Below are 15,776 nucleotides of genomic sequence, written 5' to 3'. Positions count from 1 at the left end.
CTAAATGACTAGGGTGAAGGATCGGATAAACAGCGTCTAAGGAATCAAAACCTGCTCAGTCATTGTCGCGGGAGGAAAGAACCCGGCACCCGGGGGAAAGCCCCTAGGGCGATTGGAGTTGAGCGAAGGACGGGAGCAAATCTCAGGGAGTAACTCCGGGTTTCTAAAAGGTAATACTGGAGTCGGTTTTTCGAGGGACTGCAAAAATCCGGAAGAACGTACTGGGCACGGAGCAGGTGAACTAACCACTCCCGTCTGCCTCTCCGCGCCCAGGGAAAGACTTCCCCTATCCAGGGTGCGCCTCTACCAGGTGACGATAACGCAGGTGGAGTGACGTGTTAACGCGTCACCATCCATGCCTCCGCCGCGGGAAGTAGTCCCCATCGCTTCGGCTCCGAAGGGAGCTGAAGGAGGGAGCCTCGAGCCCCTGTGGACGTGAGTTCCGGGAGCGAAGGGCGCGCAGCCAATCTCTGGGAAGGAGGGCGTGGCTAACTTGGCCCTGCAGATCCCTCCGCCCGCGCTTGCTTGTGCTGAGGCTGAGAAAACCGCCATTTTGGATGCTGTGCTTTACGTGCCGAGTTCCTCTCAGCCGTTTTCACGCCTGGATTCAGCCAGGTGAGTGTGGCAGTCTTAACGTCAAGGGTCTCTGTTTTTCTCCTCGCACTGCGCTCTGGATTTAGAAGCCCCTAGTCTGGGGTTCGGACGACCGTGAGGTGGCCGGTGAGGAGAAAGGGAAGGATCCTGGGTTTGGGGTCAGGCCGGAGGTCCGCGGTGCTGGAGGCCGCCTGCGGCCGGGGTTGGGGGCGTGGCAGGGCCGCTTGGGTACCGCTGGTCCTGGCTACTTGAGGCGGCGAAACTTTCCTGTTGTCCTTCCTGCCTCGAGGTCTCTTCCCCGAGGCGGAAATGCAGCGGCCTCGGCTCCGGCTTCTGTTGGTGACGGGCTCGGCCTGCGGTCTCGGTAACACCCGTGTGCCGTTTCTACTGGTCCAGAGAGACTTCGGGAAGGTCGGGGTCTGAGTTGACTGCGAGAGTCAGATCGCCTCTACCTGGCGGGGCGGCCTCCTGAGGTGGTGCCCCTTTTGGCTGGAGGAAATTGGCTTTCTCTTTAGCTTAAGCGAGCAGCGGCCTTTGCCCCTTTTCGAAGACTCCTCCGTGTCTTATATGGGAGACCTTGTGAAGAGCCTGAGGCCCTGTCCTTGCCTTTCTCCTTCTTTGTGTTCTCAGAGCTCCTCTTCGGGGTGCTGGAGCTGAAGATTTTAAACTCAGCAGCGTAAACTTTTGCCAGTATCGGGATCCACAATTAGCCAGTAGGAAAGACACAGCCGCTTTCATTCTCTGCGGTAGTAAAATTAAAAGCCGCTCATAAATAACTCTTTTCAGGGATTGTAATTTTTTGTTTTGCATTACGCGTTTAACTTGCAGTTAAAATTTCATGCAGACTAAAGAGTGGAATGAATTCCCTCATCTAGCTTCAACATCGATCAGTTCAGGGCCAATTTTGAATATATCTCTTCTTGTGCATGTGTTTAACCAAACATTAGTTGAGATATATGTGAGTGGGTGCTTATACACGTAGAAGCCTTTTGACTCTTTCACCTACAATCCGGTAGTCTGTGGGAAATTTTGTTTTTACAACTTTCTCAGAATCACATCTTCAGGGAATAAAAGACTTGGTAATACCCTTTTCTTAGAAGTTAAAAGAGTGTTTTGAAACTTTAATGTTACCATTGTATTTTAAAGTCACCCAGTTTCTAAATTCGTTCATAAAGTACTATTACTGTTTTGTCCAAATGTATTTTCCTCTCTTACTGTGCCTGTGGGCTTTTACGTGATCAGGAGCCTTCAGAATCCCCAGTCTACTTAAATTCTCATTCCTTTAAAATTAGAATCAAGTCCCAGCTGTCTGTAGTCTATTCTGATTTAAAAGATAAAACTAGAAGATAGGATGTAGTCTAATGACATAATTTCAAATATAGGAAAAGTAGTATGCATATGAATACTAATTTCAGCATTATTTATATGACAAATGTCAAAGTTTGGGAAATAATTTAAAAATTACTATGGAATATTAGGCAGCCATTAAAGCTGAAGACTATAACTTAACATATTATATCACGTGATAAAAGGACTCCGTAGTGTCAGAGTCCATGATTACAACTGTGTAAAAATATGAGGAAAAACTCTTGGTAAAACGTATACCCAATGACCTTTCTGTAATTTTTTTTTATATTTATTGAAACAAAACAAAAATACTTTGATAATGCCTACACATTTCAGTATTTATAGCTTCTTCCAGAATATCTTGATGGTCTTTGCTTTCTGTAGTCTGTACTTTACTTGAAAGTTACACATGCTACTGGTCTTATTGCCCTTCATTTTATTAACTTTTTAATCTTGATTAATTTGGTCAGTGAAGATTTAATTAACAGTTAACAGTGTGAAAATATAGTAAAGTTGGCATTCTGTAAATCAGAGGTTTTAAGGATTGGACTGTATTAACTTGGAAATGCTTTCTGGCTTGTTTGTACTCTTATGTCACATCTTCATAGCTGCATTACAGTGGTCATACCTAAATCTGTTCATGTCATTTATAAGGAAGAAGTATTCAAGATACGTAAAATAATACATTTCAAATACAGAAGTTTTCCTTTATACTGCGTAATATCATCCTAGCCACTATTGACTCTGCTGCCTCCCTTCCCCACTTGGCATTTTTGGAGCTACATACTCTAAAGCTTGTCTCTTAGGACTTCAGGATCTGATCTTTTCTCTCTCTGCTTCCTTCCTCCCTCCCTCCCTTCCTTCCTAAAGATTTTATTTATTTGAGAGAGAGAGGGAGAGCACAGAGGAAGAGTGAGAGGGAGAAGCGACTCCCTGCTGAGTAGAGAGCCAGTGATCAAAGGCAGATGCTTAACCCATTGACCGAGCCACCTAGGCACCCCTGAATTTTTTTGTTTACAAAGTGCATATAATAATTAATGTTTGTACTACATTGTCCGTTAAGTGTGTGGTAGCATTATGTCTGACAAAACAACGTGCGTATCTTAATTTAAAAATATTGCTAAAAAAAGGCTAACCATCATCTGAACTTTCAGCAGTTGTAACTTTGTGCTGGTGGAGGATCTTCGCTGCCTGTTGATGGCTGCTGACCGATCTGGGTGAAGCTGAAGCTGTGGCAATTTCTTAAAATAAAATAATAGTTTTTGGCATCATTTGACTTCTTTCATGAATAGTTTCTCAGCACGTGATACTGTTTGATAACATTTTATGCACCATAGAACTTTCTTTCAAATTTGAGTCAGTCCTCTTAAACCCTGTCGCTGCTTTATCAATTAAGTTTATGTAATATTCTAAATTCTTTGTTGTCATTTCACCGTTCTTCACAGCATCTTCACCAGGAGTAGAATTCATCTCAAGAAACCCCTTTCTTTGTTCATTCATAAGAAACAACTTCTCATCAAGGTCACATCTTCAGGCTCCACTTCTAATTTTAATTGTTTTTCTATTTATACATGTATAGTTACTTCCTCACTAAAGTCTTGAACCCCTCAAAGTCATCCATGAAGATTGGAATTAACTTTTTCCAAACTCCTGTTAATGTTGATATTTTGCCCTCTTGCCATGAATCAGATGTTCTTAATGGCATCTAGAATGGTGAATCCTTTCCAGACGGTTTTCAGTTGACTTTGTCCAAATCCATCAGAGGAATCACTGTCTATGGCATCTCGCCATATAAGATATATTTCTTAAATAGTAAGACTTGAAGGTTGAAGTTACTCCTTGATCCATGGGCTGCAGAATGGATGTTTTGTTAGCAGGCATGAAAACAATGTTAATCTCATCTCCGTCAGAGTTCTTGGGTGACCAGGTGCATTGTCAATGAACAGTAAAAGGATCCTTTTTTTTTTTTTTTTTTTCTGAGTAGAAGTTCTCAGTGGTGGGCTTAAAATATTCAATAAGCCATGTTGTAAACAGATGTGCTGTCATTCAGGCTTTGTTGTTTCATTATAGAGCACAGGCAGAGTATATTTAGCATAATTCTTAAAGGCCCTAGGATTTTCAGAATGATAAATGAGCATTGGCTTCAATTTAAAGTCACAGGCTGCATTAGCCCCTAACAAGAGTTAGCCTGTCCTTTGAAACTTTGCATCCAGGTGTTGATTTCTATCCAGCTATGGAAGTCCTGGATGGCATCTCTTTTCAGTATAAGGCTGTTTCATCTACATTTAAAAAATGTTGTTTGGGAGGGGCCTGGGTGGCTCAGTCGGTTAAACATCTGTCTCTTGATCTCAGCTCAGGTCTTGATCTCAGGGTCATGAGTTCAAGCCCCATGTTGGGCTCTGTGTTGAGCATGGAGCCCTTAAAAAAAATCTGTTGTTTGGGGCGCCTGCGTGGCGCAGTCGTTAAGTGTCTGCCTTCGGCTTAGGGCGTGATCCCGGTGGGGTCACGCCCCACATCAGGCTCCTCTGCTAGGAGCCTGCTTCTTCCTCTCCCACTCCCCTTGCTTGTGTTCCCTCTCTCGCTGGCTGTCTCTGTCAAAAAAAAAAAAAAAAAAATCTGTTGTTTAGTATAGCCACCTTTATTATCTTAGCTACACCTGGATAATTGGCTGCAGCTTCTGCATCAGCACTTGCTTCATCTTGCACTTGTATGCTATGGACAATGGCTTCTTTCTTTTTTCAGATTTTATTTGAGAGGAGAGAGAGCTAGAGAGAGCACAGGAAGGGAAGAGAGCGAGCAGGGAGCTTGATGTGGGGCTCAATCCTGGGACCCTGAGATCACAACCTGAGACGAAGGCAGATACTCAATCCACTGAACCACCCAGGCACCCCAGAAAATGGCTTCTTTCTTTAAACCTCATGAATCAACCTCTGCTAGCTTCAAGCTTTTCTTTTGCAGCTTCCTCTCCTCTCTGTTTGTAGAATTAAGAGAGGACTTTGCTCTGGATTGGATTTTGGCTTAGGGAATGTTGTGGCTGTTTGATCTTTTATCCAGACCACTAAAATGTTCTCCATATCAGCAGAAAGGCTGTTTTCGCTTTATCATTTGTTCACTGGGGTAGTCCTTTTCATTTTCTTCAAGAACTTTTCCCTTGCATTCACAACTTGGCTAACTGGTGCGGGAAGCCTAGCTTTTGGCCTGTCTCAGCTTTTGATGTATTTTCCTTACTGGGTTTAATCATTTGTAGCTTTTGATTTTCAGTGAGAAATGTGTGACTCTTTTTCTTGAACACTTCGAGGCCATTGTAGGATTATTGATTGGCCTCATTTCTTGTTTCTTAGGGAGTAGGGATGCCTAAGCAATGGGAGAGAGATGGGGGAATGGCTGGTTGGCAGAGCAATCAGAATATACGCATTTATCAACAAAATTCATTGTCTTACATTAGTGAGTTGTTGGTGGCACCCCAGTTACAATTTTCCAATAGTAACATCAAAGGTCACTCATCATGGATCACTGTAACAGATGTAATAGTAATGAAGAAGTTTGAAATATTGTGAGAATTAGCAAAATGTGACACAGCCGTGGAGTGAATAAATGCTCTTGGAAAAATGGTGCTGATAGACTTGTTTGATGCAGGGTTGCAAACCTTCAATTTGTTTAAAAAAAAAAATACGGTATCTTAGAAGTGCAGTAAAAAGAGGTATGCCTATCTATATATAAACTAGATAGAATACTAAGAACTAGTTTTGTAATCACTAGTTCGTAATCATTTTATAGGGTTTGTTATAGTTGTTTACGTGTCTTACAGGTTTTTTTTTTTTTTTTTCAATGTCATTCTCATTAGATTATGAGCTCTTTGGGGCACCTGGGTGTCTCACTTGGTGAAACATCTGCCTTCGGCTCCGGTCATGATCCTAGGGTCATGGGATTGAATCCTGCGTCAGGCTCTCTGCTACACGGGAGCTGCTTTTCTCTCTCCCTGCTGCTCCCCCTCTTTTCTCTCTCTGTCAAATAAATGAATAAAATCTTAGAAAAAAAAAAAAAGGTGTTGATTGTGAGCTGTTTGAAGCTTTAGGGTGAGGCCTTATCTAAATGTCCGTGGTGGCTTAGCACAGTGCTTGATAGAAGGGCGCTTAACTAACAGTAAACATGTTGAGGCATAATATCTTAGAATGACCTCTGAATCATAAAAGGAATTTTAAATGAGGTACTGGAAAATATTAGCATGTTGCATGTATATACGTATTTACATATATATACATTTGTTCATGTTTGTCTTAAGTATATAGATGTTTGTGTATGTATAAAACAGTAATTTGACCAGAATATTTTATTAACTTTCAGATTAATATTCCTTTTTTTTTTTTTTTAAAGATTTTATTTATTTATTTGACAGAGATAGAGACAGCCAGCGAGAGAGGGAACACAAGCAGGGGGAGTGGGAGGGGAAGAAGCAGGCTCATAGCGGAGGAGCCTGATGTGGGGCTCGATCCCGGAATGCCGGGATCACGCCCTGAGCCGAAGGCAGGCGCTTAACCGCTGTGCCACCCAGGCGCCCCCAGATTAATATTCCTAATCATGCCAGGTACAAAGGTTATGGTAGCTTTGGAAACAGGTTCAAATCCTGAAATGGTAATTAAGTTGGTATTTTGTATTAGACTAGTTGGGGGTCTAATGATTTATTTCATATATTGATATTTAGGATAGATCTTTAGTTACTACCTTTGTGGTTTAATGTCTTTGTCTTTATTTTTTTTCTTTTTTAAAGATTTTATTTGTTTGAGAGAGATTGCAAGCGGTAGGGAGAAGCAGACTCCCTACTGAGCGGAAAGGTGGATGCGGGGGCTTGATCCCAGGACTCTGGGATCATGACCTGAGCGGAAGGCAGATGAGACCTTTAACCGACTCAGCCACCCAGGCGCCCCATGTCATTGTCTTTAACGATTCCTTTTTTTGTGTGGAATACAAATCTAATTTCTGGAAATTGAAAATCCTCGAAATTTAGGGGTGCCTGGCTGGCTTAGAAGAGCGTGCAACTCTTGATCTCCAGGTTGTGAGTTTGAGCCCCAGGTTGGGTGTAGAAATTACTAAAAACAATAAATTTAAAAACTTAATAAAAAAAAGAAAGAAAATCCTGAAAACTTAACAAAATACTTGGGCCAGTTATTTTTCTTAAATTTAAAACAAAATTGAATTATTGAAGTGGAATTAAAAAAAATGTTATTTTTATTTAAATTTCTTACTGATTAACAGTAGTGACAGATTTGTACAAAGCACTGTGCTAGGCAATGTGGGAATAACAATGGAACCATAGAAATAGTGTTTGATTAAAAAAAAGGAAAAAAAACCTGACTTCAGTGAGCTATACTGATTATATACATTTGAAGTCTTTCAGTGACTTTGAAACAGGTTAATGAAAAAAAGGTAAAGCTGGGGAGAAAAGATACAAAGCATACCTTAAAATTTTATTTCAACCTAAAACACATAAAAGTCCATTTATCATTTAATTCTCATACCAGCCTTACTAAGTGTGTGAGGGTTCATATAATGTACTAATTTTCTGTAATTGATTGATAGAATTTCTTAAATGTTTAGTAGAGAAGCCACCTGGGCCTGAATTTTTTTTTTCCTTTGGAATGGTTTTTAATTTTAGATTCAGTTTTTGTTACATATGTGGGGTAATTACATTTACTATTTCTTTGTGTCAGTTTTGGTAAGTTGAGTTAAGAGATTTCTCCATTCTTGTTTGAATTTATAGGTCTAAGTTGATACTGTCCCCTTTTAATTAATGTCTCTAGGATCTGTAATGAAATTCCCTTCTTCATTCCTAGTTGTTTCCCTTTTTTTTTTTTTTTTTTTTTTTTTTGCCGGTTTTCTATGGACTTATCAGTTTTTTAAAGTAATCTTTACATACAACATGGGGCTTGGACTCACCACCTCAAGATCAAATGTCATATGCTCTGCTGAATGAGTCAGTTGCCCCAAGATTTGTCAATTTTTTTTAAAGATTTTATTTATTGGGGCGTCTGGGTGGCTCAGTGGGTTAAGAGACTGCCTTCAGCTCAAGTCATGATCTCAGGCTTCTGGGATCAAGCCCCATGTCAGGCTCCCTGCTCAGCAGGGAGTCTGCTCTCCTCACTTCTGTGCTCTCTCCCCACCACCCCCCTAATAAATAAATTAAAAAAAAGATTTTATTCATTTATTAGCACATGAGTGGGGGAAGGGTCAGAGAGAAGCAGGTTCCCCACCGAGCTGGGATCCCACCTAACACAAGGGGCTCTAAATCTTGGGTTGCCAGGGTGACTCAGTCAGTTAAGCATCTGCCTTCTGCTCAGGTCATGATCTCTGGGTGCTGGGATCGACCCTCGCGTCTGGGTACCTGCTCAGTGGGGAGCCTGATTCTTTCTCTGCCCCTCCCTCCTGCTCTGCTCTCTCTCACTTGCTCTCTCTCAAATAAAGAAATAAATTCTTACCAAAAAAATTTTTTTTAGATAACCAGCATTTGGTTTTGTTGATTTTTTTCTCTAGTTTTCCTCTTCAATTTTATAGATTTTTGCCTTTTTATTGTTTCCTTCTGCTTGTTTTGGGCTATAATATTGTTCTTTTTACAGTTCCTTATGGTGGAAGTTTAGATTACTAATTTGAGACCTTCTTTTCTAATATAAGCATTTAGTGTTGTAAATTTCCCCTTAAGTACTGCTTTTTAAACTACATCCACAAGTTACAATACTTTCTTTTTCTTGCAGTTCAAACCTTTAAAACATTTTTTTCCTGCTTGCAACTTCCTCTTTGACCCGTGGATTATGTAGAAGTGTGTTAATTTTCAAGTGTTCGGAGATTTTCTGCTATCTTGTTAACTGATTTTTAGTTCAGTTCCATATGGTTGAAGATCATGCTTTGTGTGACTTCCGTTCTGTTTTGTTAAGGTTGTTTTTTACCCTGGGATATGGTGTACATTCAGGTGTGTTCCATGTGCGTTACTGTGTTGAGTGGAGTGTTCTGTAACTATCATTGAGATATAGTCGGTTGTTTGGTTGTTGTGGTGTTCAGTTCTTGTATATCCTTGCTGATAATCTACCAGTTTGAACAGTTACTGGTGAAAGCATGTTGAAGTCTCCGGCTTTAATTAGGGATTTGTTTATTTCTCCTTTCCTATCTGTCAGTTCTTGATTCATACATTTTGAAGCTCTCTTTGTTAGGTGCATTCATTATTTGAATTATCTTTCCTTGGTGAATTCACTCTTATCATTATATAATTATAGCAGTATGTAATATTTCTTTTTTATCCCTGGTTTTCCTTGTTCTGAAATCTACTTAGTCTAACATTGATATAGCCCCTCCAATTAACTTTTACCTTCTTTTTAAAAAATGAGTTATTATTGACATAAAACATATTAGTTTCAGATATACAACATAATGATTAGCTGTTTGTGTATATTGTGAAATGATTGATTGCCACAATAAGACTAGTTAACATCCATCACCATAGTTAACATTTTTTCTCTAGTGATAAGAACTTGTGTGTGTGTGCGATATAAAATGTTTAAGACCTCTCAGCAGCTTTCAAATATGCAGTACAGTATTATTAACTAATTTGTACATTTACATCCCCATGACTTATTTTATAACTGGAAGCTTGTACTGAAATGGGTAGAGGAATGGAACTTCCAACTTTCTTTTGATGAGTGTGTGATAGACATTTTTCATTGGCGGGGGATGTGGAGGGAGAGGACCAAGCAGATTCCCTGCTGAACAGGGAGCCTGACTTGGGACTTGATCCCAGGAGTCACCTAGGTGCCCCAACTTTTTTTTTTTTTTTTAAGATTTTATTTATTTGAGAAAGCACAAGCAAGGAGGAAGGTCAGAGAGAGAAGCAGGCACCCTGCTGAGCAGGGAGCCTGATGTGGGGCTTGATCCCAGGACCCCGAAATCATGACCTGAGCCGAAGGCAAGTGCTTAACCGACTGAGTGAGCCACCCAGGCACCACTTAAGATTTTATTTATTTATTTATTTATTTGAGAGAGAGAGAGAGAGAGAGAGAGAGAGAGAGTGTGTGTGTGTGTGTGTGTGTGTGTGTGTGTGACTGGTGGGAGGAGCAGAGAGAGGGACAAGCACCTTCCATATTGAATGCGGAGCCCAGTGCAGGACTTGATCTCACGACCCTGATCTCATGACCTGAGCCAAAATCAAGAGTTGGATGCTTAACACACTGAGCCACTCAGGCACCCCTCATCCTTTTACTTTAAACATACTCATTATATTGAAGTGAGTTTCTTGTTGATAGTATATAGATGGACCATTTTTTTGGATAGTCTGTCTTTAAATTGTTTTTAGACCATTTCTATATAATTTTTTATGTAATTATTACTATATTTGAAATTAGGTCCACCATTTTATTAGGTTTTCTGTTCCTCTTTTTCATTTCTGTTTCTGCTTTTGGTTCTTTTGGGTTATTTGAACACTTTAGTATTCTAGTTTAAAATCTTGAGGTTTTTTTGGGGGCGCCTGTGTGGCACAGCGGTTAAGCGACTGCCTTCGGCTCAGGGCGTGATCCTGGCGTTATGGGATTGAGCCCCACATCAGGCTCCTCCGCTAGGAGCCTGCTTCTTCCTCTCCCACTGCTTGTGTTCCCTCTCTCACTGGCTGTCTCTATCTCTGTCAAATAAAAATAAATAAAATCTTAAAAAAAAAAATCTTGAGTTTTTTTGGTTTTTGTTTTGTTTTTTGTGTCGTATCTTTTACAGGTCACTGTAGGGATTACAATAGATGTACTTTCACAGTGTACCTACGGTCAGTATTTTACCACTTCCTGTAGAATATAGAAACATCATATCGATCACTTTACCCTGCCCTCTTTATCCCATTATGTTATGTTTATCTTATGTATTTATCTACATACATTGAAAACCCCATTAGACAGTGTTACTAGTTTTGCTTTTAACTATTAAAAATGCATTTTAAGACACTCAAGAGAAGAGTCATCTGTTATATTTCCCAGATATTTATATCTGTAATGCAAGTTATAGATATTTTCCATTTCTTCCTTTAATAGTCCAGATTTCCTTCTGGTATCACTTCCTTCTGCCTGGAAAACTTAAGAGCAGGTTGGTGACAACTTCTTTTATTAGTTTTCCTTCATCTGAGAATGACCTTCAGAGACCTTATCTCACCTTCATTTCTGAAGATAGTTTCAGTGGATATGGAATTCCTGCTTAACTGTTCTTTCAGCAATTTAGAAATACTGTTCCACTTCTCTTTGGCCTCTGTGATTTCTGATGTGAAATTCTTAGTCATTTGAATAGGTTATCTATAAGTAATGCATTTTTTTCTCTGGCTGCTTTCAGTATTTTACAGATTTATCTTTAGTTTTCAGCACTTTTATGATGATTAGTTTGTGCATAGATTTCTTTGGATTTATTCTGTTTGGAATTCCCTAAGCTTTTTCAGTCTATAGATTTATGCCATTTGCTAAATTTGGGAAGTTTTCAGCCTATAGTTTTCTTTTTTGAAGATTTATTTTATAGAGAGTGTGCATGCAAGTGGGGGGGAGAGGCAAAGGGAGAGGGAGAGAGAGAATCTCAAGTAGACTCCAGCTGAGTGTGGAGCCCTATGCAGGGCTTGATATAACAACCCTGAGATCGTGACCTGAGTCAAAATCAAGAGTTGCACACTTAACTGACTGATCCAGCCACCCAGGTGCCCCCTCAGCCTCTAGGTTTTCATGATTTTTTTGGTATCACACTTCTGGGACTCTGAGGACACAAATAATAGATCCTTTGCTATTGCCCTACAGATCTCTTGAGACTTTGTTCACATTTTCAATTTTTTTAAAAATCTTTTTCAAATTGGATACTTTTTATTAATCTATCTTCAAGTGCCCTGGCTCTTTTCCTCTGTCATTTCCATTTTGCTATTGAGGCCATCAGTGAGTTTCTTACCTTGGTTATTGTTTTTTTCAATTCTAAGGTTTCTGTTTGTTCCCTCTTTGTATCTTTTATTTCTTTTTCCTTTTTTTTTTTTTTTTAAGGTTTATGTATTTGAGAAAGTGAGACTTTGGGTGGGGGAGGGGCTGAGGGAGAGAATCTTCAAGCAGACACCCCACCGAGCACGGAACCTGATGAGGGGCTGGATCTACCCATCCAGGAGATCATGACCTAAGCCAAAACCAAGAGTCAGACACTCATCTGAATGAGCCACCCAGGCACTCTCTTGGTTCTGTTTTTTAAGGACTACACATATTGCTCTAAGTATAGTTAGTTCATTAATTCTGATTGCTGCGTAGTAGTCTGTTGTATGCTTCTGTTAATTTTATTTGTCCTCTTATAACGAACAATTTTTATTTTTATTTTATTTTATTTGTCCTCTTATAACGGTATTCTGTCACCTCCTTCCTACCATAGGATGCTTATGCATGTGTCTTCATGGCCCTTGTACAAATTTCTTTGAGGGTATATGTTCAGGAATGGGATTGCCAGATCCTAAGGTATATGTATACATTTATCTTACACATTAAGGCATACATTTTATTAAATACTAATATACTAATAGAGTATTATTCAGCCTTGTAAAGGAAGGAGATCCTGTTATGTGCTACAACATGGACTCAGACTTTACTATTATATGTGTATCAGAATACATAAACAAACATAAACGGCATGTTTTGTTTATCCATTCATCTGTCAGTGAACATTTGGGTTACTTCCACCTCTTGGCTATAGTGAATAATGCTGCTAGGAACATGGTGTGCAAATATCTCTTTGAAATCCTATTTTCAGTTCTTTTGGATATTTACCCAGAAGTGGGATTGTTGGATCATATGGTCTTTTTATTTTCAGTTTTTTAAGGAACTATCATACTGTTCTCCATAGTGGTACTCCACTTTACAATCTCACCAACAATGGTACACAGGGGCTCCAGTTTTTTCCGTATCCTTTCCAACACTTTTTTGTTTTTTAAAGCTTTTATTTTTTTATTTGACAGAGAGCACAAACAGGGGGAGCAGAAAGGGAGCTACAGAGGGAGAGGGAGAAGCAAGTTTCCGACTGAGGAGGGAGCCCAACCTGGGACTCAATTCCAGGACCTTGGGATCATGACCTGAGCTGAAGGCAGACGCTTAACTGGCCCTTGCCTTTTTTTAAAAAGATGTATTTATTTTAGAGAAAGCACACAAGTTGGGGGGCACGGAGGGACAGAGGGAGAGGGGGAGCAGGATTCTTGCTGAGTGAGGAGCCCCACGCTGGGGCTCAATTCTATGACCCCGAGATTACAACCCCAGCCAAAACAGAGTTGGTTGCTCAACCAACTGAGCTACCTGGGTACCCTCATAGTTTTCTTTTTTTAGGCAATTCATTTAAATTCAGTTTTCTAGTCTGGTTAGCTGAAATCTTAACTACAGTGTAAATCTGGGGTTGCTTTGGTAGATCTAGGTTCCTTCTTGTTTGGTCTTGTGTGTTTGTATAGTCTTTGTGCTTGTTACCTTCTCCAGAGCTGCATAGCATCCTTCCTCTGATGTATGTCCTTGGAGGCTGACTTTTGTGCACTGTGTTTATAGGTCCCTTTCCTTTCTTCAGTTGGTGGTAGATGGGAGGTACCAGGAGACCAGAGGGCAGAAGGAATGAGGGCTAGGTGTTTATTTCCCTTCTCCTTTCTTGCCAGATGCTGCAAATTATCTCCATGCGTCTGTCAGTGAGCTTGATTCCTGTCTGCAGACCCCTCTTCAGGGTTGCTACCCCTGTGAGGTTTCAGTTCCTCATCATGCTGTTTCAGGCCTGGATGTGTTAGTGGTTCTGGGGCAGTACACTATCCTATGTTGGTTTTTCTAAACCTTACCCACATCTTTGTACGTAGTCAATTAAATTCTTCTCACATTACCCAGGTTGTGGATGCTACTCTGTTTTTAGCTGGAAACGTGATTGTTAGAGTCCCTGAACAGGCCCTTTGATTTTACTTACTGTTTTAGACTTGAACAAAAAAAATGTTATTACTGAATGATAAGATTAGTAATTTGGGTTTATTTTTATCTGCCTTCCACTGAGATTTACAATAGGCTTTTGGAGTTTCTGTTCTCCAAACATCCGCAGCTAAAAGATTAAGGTGAAATATAAACAACTTTGCCACACTTCAGTATTTTCAACTTCCTGCACAGAATCCGATTTCTATTTGCAGCATAAAACATTTGTTAAGCGCCTCTTTCAGAGAATTTTGGCGCTTTTCTTCTTCAGAGTCCCTTTTCTTTTGACTTGGGATCTTTTCTTTCCCAGGCTGTTCCAGCATGGTCCTAAACTAGCATTTGTGGACACCGACCATGTTAGGCAGTTATGTGAAATAAATATATGTTTATACCCTCCAGCATTTCATGTTGCTAAAACCACACCTTTTTACCCATTTCCTTTGTTAACATGTGTCTTTCAGTGTCTGGCTTACTTTAGATACCTGTTGTGGTGAATTAATTTTTTTGGTAAAGTTAATTTTCCTAAATATGTATTAATGTATTAATCAGTTCTACTCTTTTTCTGTTCACGTCCTTATTAACTTTTGCTTTCTTTTTTGAGATGAGGAGATGTAGTATTTTTGCTTCGACTTTTTTTTTTTTTTTAAGATTTTATTTATTTGTTAGAGCAAGAACACAAGCAGGGGTAGAAGAACAGAAGTGAGGATTGAGAATCAAGTCTCTGTTAACCTTTGCTGCATTGCCAGTCTGTAGAGTCCTCTTTACATTTCAAGCCTAGTGCACATCCTTCCTCTTCTTGGAAGCTTCCCACAGCTCCGTGGCAGAATGGATGTTCTCCATAGCTCTCCCCTTCCACTGGCCCTCAGTGGAAGAGCATTTGAGTTAAGAGGGATATCAAGACCACGTTTACATTTTTAATCACAGTTGTAATATTTTTGCTAAGTGGTCATCCTGTGTGGGTAATGTTGCATTTGGGCTTTAAACCCAGATCTTGCCCTTACTCATTGTGGTGAGACAGATGAGCTGATGGATATGAAGGCCAGGGACTGGCACCCAGTGAGAAGATTTCTCCTTTGTGCTCCTTTTCTTGCATTAGTTCTTCATCACAGGCTCGCACACAGTGTGCATGTGCTCTTTTTTTAACGTGTTTGTTTGTCAAAGGTGATGGTCATAAATTACTGGACAGTTGTAAGCACTTTTTTGATGCTCAGTAATGCACCATACTTATTTTTCATTGTAATTTTTGACATCCTCTGCCCTTCCCCCCGCCCCCCCCACCTCTGGCAACCACCAGTCTGTTCTCTGTATCTGTGAGCTCGTAGGTGGTTGTTTTTTTCCCAGATTCCCCGTATATTCACTTATGATAAGGTGATCTTGATTATTGTTTTCTGGTGGGTTGTTATTTTGTTTTTCTAAGGAGGCAAATTAATTTATTTGTCTTTTAGAAATTCTAAATTATATGCTTTCTGAGGTGGGTTTGGTTTTTAATATTAACTCTACTGTTAGTCTTAACTCATTGGGTTTGAAAAGACTTTATTATGTATAGTAATAATTAAATCTTTTTTCTTTTTAGTCCAGCCTTTGTTTACATTTGTGTTTTTATTTTTTTTAAAGATTTTTATTTATTTATTTGACATAGAGACAGCCAGCGAGAGAGGGAACACAAGCAGGGGGAGTGGGAGAGGAAGAAGCAGGCTCCCAGCGGAGGAGCCTGATGTGGGGCTCGGTCCCAGAACGCTGGGATCACGCCCTGAGCCAAAGGCAGACGCTTAACGACTGCGCTACCCAGGCGCCCCTACATTTGTGTTTTTAAACTCAGAATTTGGGGCGCCTGGGTGGCACAGCGGTTAAGCGTCTGCCTTCGGCTCACGGCGTGATCCCGGC

At 40.2% G+C, this 15,776-nt stretch overlaps 1 protein-coding gene across 4 annotated transcripts in view; it reads left to right on the top strand.

The window, feature by feature from the left end:
- Positions 1-462: 462 nt before the first annotated feature.
- IST1 (IST1 factor associated with ESCRT-III) overlaps positions 463-15,776 on the top strand; it is a 35,809-nt gene continuing 20,495 nt past the window's right edge. For 2 of the 4 annotated variants that reach the window (XM_008702393.2, XM_008702392.2), the window contains exon 1: positions 463-615. The gene's annotated coding sequence lies outside the window, so the exon portion shown is untranslated. The remainder of the gene's footprint in view (positions 616-15,776) is intronic. The other 2 variants (XM_008702390.2, XM_008702391.2) reach the window with 1 other exon arrangement.

The sequence above is a fragment of the Ursus maritimus genome, unplaced genomic scaffold (assembly GCF_017311325.1).
Source record: "Ursus maritimus isolate PB19 unplaced genomic scaffold, ASM1731132v1 scaffold_19, whole genome shotgun sequence".
Taxonomy (NCBI): domain Eukaryota; kingdom Metazoa; phylum Chordata; class Mammalia; order Carnivora; family Ursidae; genus Ursus; species Ursus maritimus.
The sequence above is the reverse complement of the archived record's forward strand: the minus strand, read 5'-3'. Positions and strand labels throughout refer to the sequence as shown.